The sequence below is a fragment of the Furipterus horrens genome, unplaced genomic scaffold, assembly GCF_987537825.1.
Source record: "Furipterus horrens unplaced genomic scaffold, mFurHor1.1.pri manual_scaffold_11, whole genome shotgun sequence".
Classification (NCBI taxonomy): domain Eukaryota; kingdom Metazoa; phylum Chordata; class Mammalia; order Chiroptera; family Furipteridae; genus Furipterus; species Furipterus horrens.
The window spans coordinates 16,452,829-16,460,334 of NW_028327181.1; positions in this window are offsets into that span (position 1 = coordinate 16,452,829).

Consider the following 7,506-nt stretch of genomic DNA (forward strand, 5'->3'; position numbering starts at 1 on the left):
TCCACAGTGTTCTGAAGAAAATGAGATAGATGCATCAGCCCCATTTTGCAGATAGGAAGCCTGAGGCTGAGGGAACTTGAGTGAGTAGCCTAAGATTCCACCATGGTGATTCAACCAGAGACAAATCCAGATTTCAGTTCTGACCCCAGCTGCATGTCACCTTGACATTTTACAGGAGACCTGTAATAATCTCTCAGCTTCATAATTCAACCTTCAGCCTTGCCCATCTCTTAGGCTCTTGGGGATTCCATTCTATACTTCAGGCTACAAGGCATGCTTATAAAACACGTTTTTTTGTTTTTTTTTTTTATAATTGAGGTGAAATTAACAAAATTTCAGTAGTATGTAGTACATGCACAGTATGGTGCAAGCAATACCTCCATCAAGTTCCAAGACATTTTTGTTACCCTAAAAGAAAATTGTACTCATTAGGCAGTCACTCCCCACTCCCCACTTCCTCTAGCCTCTCTGGCAACCATCAATCTGCATTATGTCTCTGGATTTATCTGCTCTAGATATTTAATATAAATGGGATCATGCAATATTTGAACTTTTGGGTCTGGCTTTTTTGCATAGTTTTTTCAATGTATCAGTACCTTATTCCTTTTCATGGCTGAATTCCATTGTATGGGTGTATCACCTTTCCTTTAGTCATCCATTCATGGCCTTTTCAATATTGTAAATAGTGCTATGAATATTTGAGAACAAGTATTTGTTTAAGTACCTGCTTTCAATTCTCTTGGGTAAATACAAGTGGAATTCCTGGATCATATGATAATTCTATATTTAACTTTTGAGGAGCCACCAAACAGTTTTCAACAGCAACTGTACCATTTTACACTCCTACCACACAGGTCTTTTTTATAAGTGATTTCAGAGCTGGTTAAACCTCCCATTTTATGAATGAACATGCCGAGGCCCAGAGATGTTAAGTGACTTGTCTCAGGTCACAGAAAAGGGTCCAGATTAGAACCAAACTTTCCTGAGTTTCTGGCCTTGCATCTACTAAGAGCCTGTCACCCTCCTTCAAAGACCCAACAATCTGCCTGAGCATTATTGATTGATTTGAAAAACCTGTCCAGTGAGCAACTGAGTTAACCATACTTATGAAGTTCCTTTTTTCCCCTCAGCATCTGTTGAAAGAGCTCACTGCCATCTTCCCGGTTTCTAGGCTGAACTTTGAAAAGATGCAGAGCTCACAATCCCTGTGTCTGTCTCCTGCTGCTGGCCTGGCTGGTCTTCTTCTGTTGTCATGGAAACCATGCACCTCCATTTTGGCAATGTACCAGCTGGACAAGGAACTGAGAGCACCCTTGTCTCCCAGGCTAAGTGGAGCTGTCAAGGTTATTCAGTCGCTAGATCTGTATTTATTGAGCACATACTAGGCAACAGGTTGTTTTCTTTTAGATGTTAGGAATAGAGCAATGAACAAGCTAGACTGTGGACCATGCTCTCAGGGAGCCCACAGCCCAGGGGAGGAGGCAGACCAAAAAATAAATAAATACAAATAAAAAATAAAAAAGGCTTTCCTGGCTCCCCTCCCCAGTTTTTCAAATTCTGCCACAGTTGACGGTCCTGCTCAAATCCTACTTCCCCTAGGGCATCTACTCCAGGGTCCCAGATCCAAGTGATAGCTCCTCTCAGCTCTCAGAGCTTTTATTGACTTTACTTGATTGTAGAAGTGCTATGTGTATTGCAGAAAATGTCAGAAATACATGGAAATACATGAAAACACAGAAAACTAAAGATCCCTCTCTAAGTTCACCACCAACAGTTAAGCATTGCCAACATTTCCTTCTGGTTCTTTTTCCTTTCTATATATGTACAATGTTTTTGTTTTTAACATAATTTGGGCCTATTATCTTTTTTTTTTTTTTAAAGATCTTGTTTATTTATTTTTAGAGAACGGGGAAGGGAGGAAGAAGGAGAGGGAGAAAAACACGGATGTGTGAGAGATACATCTGCGTGCCCCCAATCGAGGACCTGACCTGCAACCCAGGCATGTGCCCTGACCAGGAATCAAACCAGCGACCTTTGGTTTTCAGGCTGGCACTCAATCCACTGAGGCACACCAGCCATGGTGGGGCCTATTTTCTATACTACTTTATAACCTTGTCTCATAACAATATATTTCCTTCTAACACGATTCAAAGTTCCTCCCGAGAGCAGAGACAGGGCATTGAGAATAAGCAAACAATTGTTGAACACTATGCCAGCCATGGTACTAAGTGTCGTTGGTTTACCCTCTCTATCCTAAAAACACCCACTTTGGGGTTCTTTTACAGATAAGGAAACTGAGGAATGGCCAGGTGAGGAAGGAAAAGGAATGGCCCAAAGCATGTAAAAGAGTGGCACTTGGACCTTGGCCTGCTCCTGGGGCCTTCCCAGGAACCATGGCTGCCAGGCTTTGTCAAGTGATTGGCCATGAGCCAGGAACCCAGCTGGAGGTGGTGATGGAGGAAAGCACAGGAGAGGGGCACCCTCATTTCTGCCAAACAGCAAGAAATACCCCATTCGCCTTTATCAGGCTTGTTTAGAAGGCATGTAAAGCCAACCCACCTCCCCTCTGACTCTCTTCAATGCTAGGCAGTGTTTGGCTTCCTAATAACAATAGTGACAAGATTATTCATTGAGCAATAGTGGCATCTCGTGCAGAAGCAGAGCTCAGGGTTTGGATCCGGAATGACATGAGTTCAGGTTCCAGCTCTGTCCCTTTCTGACAGTGAAGCTCTGGGTGAACTATGCCAGAAATTTATTTAGTGCTCCTAACCTTCCTCTGTGGGTAGAATCTTGTCTCCTTTTTATAGGTCAGATAACTGGGAAGTTAGGTGGTTCATCCAAGCCTGCACAGTGGACAGGAGAGACACAGCATTCCCCAACTCCCACAGCCAGGCTCTTTCCACTGAACCCTGTGCCTCTTTTCTATTTTGAAATCGAATTTCCTTTGTGCCTGGGAAGAGCGTGCAAATCATCTGCCTGTTCTAGAGGCCCAACTCTGAGCTTCATCAAGGATCCTGCAAGACACAGAGGCTCAGGAGTTTCTGCCTCCCAACGCCAGCCTGGTTTATCTCCGCCAGTCTGTGCTGTGGTCTTCAAGAGCTGACAGGGACACTGTGGGCCATGGTTTATCGTGGGCCATATTTCCTGCTTCTGTGTCATCAGCAGGACCTTAACTCTCTTTCAGTTAATCAGGAACAAAGAAGAAAAAAATTCTCCTATGCAATTGTTTTATATTTTCTACATGCAATCTATGAGGTATCTTTTTTGTTCCTGATTAACTGAAAGAGAGTTAAGGTGCCACTGGTGACATGGGGGCAGGAAACATGGCTGATGATAAACCATGGTGCTCACTCTCACACACGCGCTCATGCACACACACACAGACACACGTGTGCATGAAAGGCAAATGGTCAACTGAAGAGAACTGGCTACATTTGACAGAGAAAAAGTCAACATCCTTAACATAAAAAGAATTCTTAAAGATCGAATAAGAAATAAACACCCCCCAAATTAGCCTATGTATTTGTTTTACTGCTTTTAAAACATTTTGTGAATTTGCAATTTTTCAAAATAATTTATAAGAGAACTCCCTACTGCATAACATCGTGAATGTACTAAATGCCACTGAATTTTACACTTTAAAGTGGTTAACATGTTGAATTTTATGTTATGTGAAGTTTACCTCAATTAAAAAAAAATTTTTTTAAACAATACCCTAAAGGAAAAAATGTGCAAAGGACATAAGCAAGCAAGTCACAAAGAGGATATGCAAAGAACCTGTAAAAGCCAAATTGTATTTCCAGTGTACTAATTGGTTTATGTGTGACTTCCTCAAAGAGGCTGCCCTAGAGAGGCTAAGTAGTTAGGTCCTTCTATTATGTTTCCTATAGTGCCCTAAGCTTCCCCTTTGCTCTTTACCAACCGCTCTGACTCCACTATTCCTCAAGGTAATAATTTCCTCTTAAATTTTCTTTCTCACTAGACAGAGGGGACTATCTTGTCCCAGTAGTGTCTCTGTTACAGAACCCCTGGGCTACTCCAACTGAAAACAAACCCACGGGCTCTTTAGTTAGGGGTCCGATTGCCCGCTGCCAGAATTACAACTCTGAACATTATATTTGAGTGAAAAGAAAAATTGTTTATTTAACAGTTACACATTTCCTTGCCTCCCCTCTACCAAACCTAACCAGTTTTAGGGGGGATCAGAAACACCGTTTCCCTACTTCCTAGGCACAGTTCAGCTTTACCAGCAGCTGCCAATCACTCAATCTGATTGGCGAGGTCCTTTCTGTGCTGTGGTGCCCTCCAGCTCTCAATGCAGGACCACCTGGATTCTCAGCCTCCTTGCGAACTGTCTTCTTTCTGTAAACCGCGTGGATCTCCTCTCCTTCTCCAGAGCACCTCTGCAAACACTCACCAGCGAGGGAGACAGCCCCCCGAGCGTGCCCCACCCCGAGCGTGCCCCCCCTAAAGTGTTCGCAGCTGCCTATATATTCCTGACTGCGTCCTCTGACGCATGGGTGTTGCCAATAGTTCTGACCATTCACAGAACCCCACGTAGGCTCTGTGTGCCTTCCACACCATCACCTGGTTCAAGACTCCTCCCATCCACCTGAGGCCTTGGATGCATTAAAGCAATTTACATAATGAAAGACACCGGCCATCAGCCTCAGGCATGTGGAGGCATTCTGAAAGCTGCTTCCTTCTCCCCATCCCCCAGCCACAAACTCCGGGGATTTTTGGACTCTCCTGTTTCTGTAACATCTCCATTGCCCAGCATGGCACTTTTAAATATTTGTAGAACAGATACGTTAAAGAAGTTATTTTTGGCTATCAAAATGTCAAATATTTTGCAAGCCAGCATCATGGCTGACTAGGGCCAGGAAGGACCCAATGTTCTCATACCCTGCTGCTGAGAGGGTACCTTGGTACAACTTTCTGGAAAGTGGTCTGGCAAGATGTTTTAAAAGCCTAGGAAATACACTCACCCTTTGACCCAGCAATTTCATTTGTAGGAATCTGATCAATTAAACACAGCTGTGCCCCAACATATAGGTTCCAGAATATTCACTGGAGCATTGTTCTATTAATGAAAACTGGAAACCATCTAAATGTCCACCAGCATGGGTCAATTGCATGAACAAAGGTGATGGGGCTTGGACTGAGTTAAGCTTTTAGTTGAATATTCCAGGGTGATTTGTGATCCAACCATAGGCTCTTTGTGTTAGCACAACCAGACTGTGAGAAGGCAGAATGGTCTCTGGGATCAGTCCTGTCCCCCAGCCCTTGGCACAGGACACAGAACCTGATGTATAGTCAGTAGTCGATACATTTCATGTTTGTTGAACTGAACTAACCTCAATGGAGAGACCACAAGATGTGTGTAAAAATGACCTCTTATGGATGCTCATGCTAAGCCTCTATTTTAGGTTCTTTCAGAGCACTGCCCTTCTCTGAGGCTCCATTTCCTTATTTTTGAGCTGGCCCCGAAAAACAGTAGCTCTCATTATAATGGCTAACCACAGGGATGATGGGCCTGGCTTGGATACAGCCAAATTGCACAAAAACTGAATCTTAAACTAGCACTGGTCCTTGGATTAAATAAGATGAAGAGAGATTAAAGATTTTATCATTTGTATTTTTAATGTTTATTTCTTTTTTAAGAATGATTTGGAAAATGAAGAAAAACAGAAGGAAAAAGAAAAAAAAATTATCCACAGCCCCAACCGCCAAAACAGAAGAACAAAAACGTTGGTGTCTTTGTCTAGCCTTCCTCTCACCCCAATTTTTTTATTATAATAAAACACACAAAACATGAAATTCATCATCCTAACCACTTTCAAGTATACCATTCAGTGGTTTTAAATGCATTCATGATGTTGTGCACCCACCACAATTATCCATCTCTATGGCTATTCTCATCTGGTAAAACTGAAAATCTGTATACCTGTTGAATAGTCACTCCCCATTCCATCCTTTCCCCAGACCCTAGAACGTATCATTCTATTGTCTATCTCTATGAATTTGACTACTCTAAGAGCCTCATGTAAGTGAAATCATACAATTTTTTTAAATGAGTAGCTTAGTTCACTTGCATAATGTCTTTAGGGTTCATCCATGTTGTAGCATATATCGGAATTTCCTCCCTTTTTAAGGCAGAATAATATTCTGCTATAAGTTTGTACCATGTTTTGCTTATCCACTTATTCATTGATGGACATTTAGGTTGCTTTTACATCTTAGCTATTGTCAATAATACTGCTATGAACATGGCTGTACAAATATCTTTTTTTCTATTTCAGTACATAGTTTTAAAAAAATAGCCCTTGCTAGTGTGGCTCAGTGGATTGAGTGCTGGCCTGTGAACTGAAAGATCTCTGGTTCAATTCCCAGTCAGGGTACGTGTCTGGATTGCAGTTGGGGACATGTGAGAGGCAACCAATCAATGTATCTCACACATTGATGTTTCTCTCCCTCTCTTTCTCCCTTCCTTCCCTTCTCTCTTCAAAAGTAAATAAATAAAATCTTTTAAAAATTACTAATGAACATATACCATTTTATCCTGCTTCTTCAGTGTACCGGTATATCATGAAGACATTGCATGATAACACTGCGACCGGAGGTAGGTACATTTGTGGGCAGCTTCACTTTTTAATTTAAACACTTCTTCAGTGTTTTATTCTATTTTTATAATGCAAGGATATTACTTTTATAATTTGAAAATCAGTGAAGAATTCATAATATCATGAGTACTTTTCAAGTCATCACAAAAATATTTAAAAATTAAATAAGTAGTCCTGACTGGTGTGGCTTAGTGGGTTGAACACCAGCCTGTGAACTGAAAGATTGCCAGTTGATTCTTGGTCAGGGTACATGCCTGGGTTGCAGGCCAGATCCCCAGTTGGAAGCGTGCGAGAAGCAACTGATGGATGTTTCTCTCCCTCTTTCTCCCTCCCTTCCCCGCCTAAAATAATTAAGTAAGTAAGTAAATATTGTTTTCATTGCTGCAGTGCTTTCTTACTAGGAAGATTGTTGTACCTTGATTCTTTAATGGGTTTTCTATGTTGGACATTTAGGTTGTGTTCTTTTACTTTTATTTCTTACTATAATCAGCACTGAGATGAACATCTTTGCATTATCAAATGTAGCAGAACTTTTAAAATGATCATCTGATTTTATACATTGGACTAGAAATAGAGGGAGGCAATTTGTGGGGTCAATGGTGTTTTCACAAGGACTTTTCTCCTGGGCATGGGAGATAAATACATTTTTGGGCAGGCGGGTTAAAACAAAATAAATTTATTCAGAAGTCCAAAATTTAGATTTTAAAATAAGAACTACTACGTAAATTACCACAGTTTAGCTAAATGAGCCTGGGCTCTATTCCAGCTCAGGAAGTTGGGGTGTCATTCCAAGGCCATTTATGGTGAGGGGTAGGTAGGTAAGGATACAAGCAGAAGCTTTCGATTGAAGGTCCACGTTTAAAAAAACACTTGCCAAGCCCCT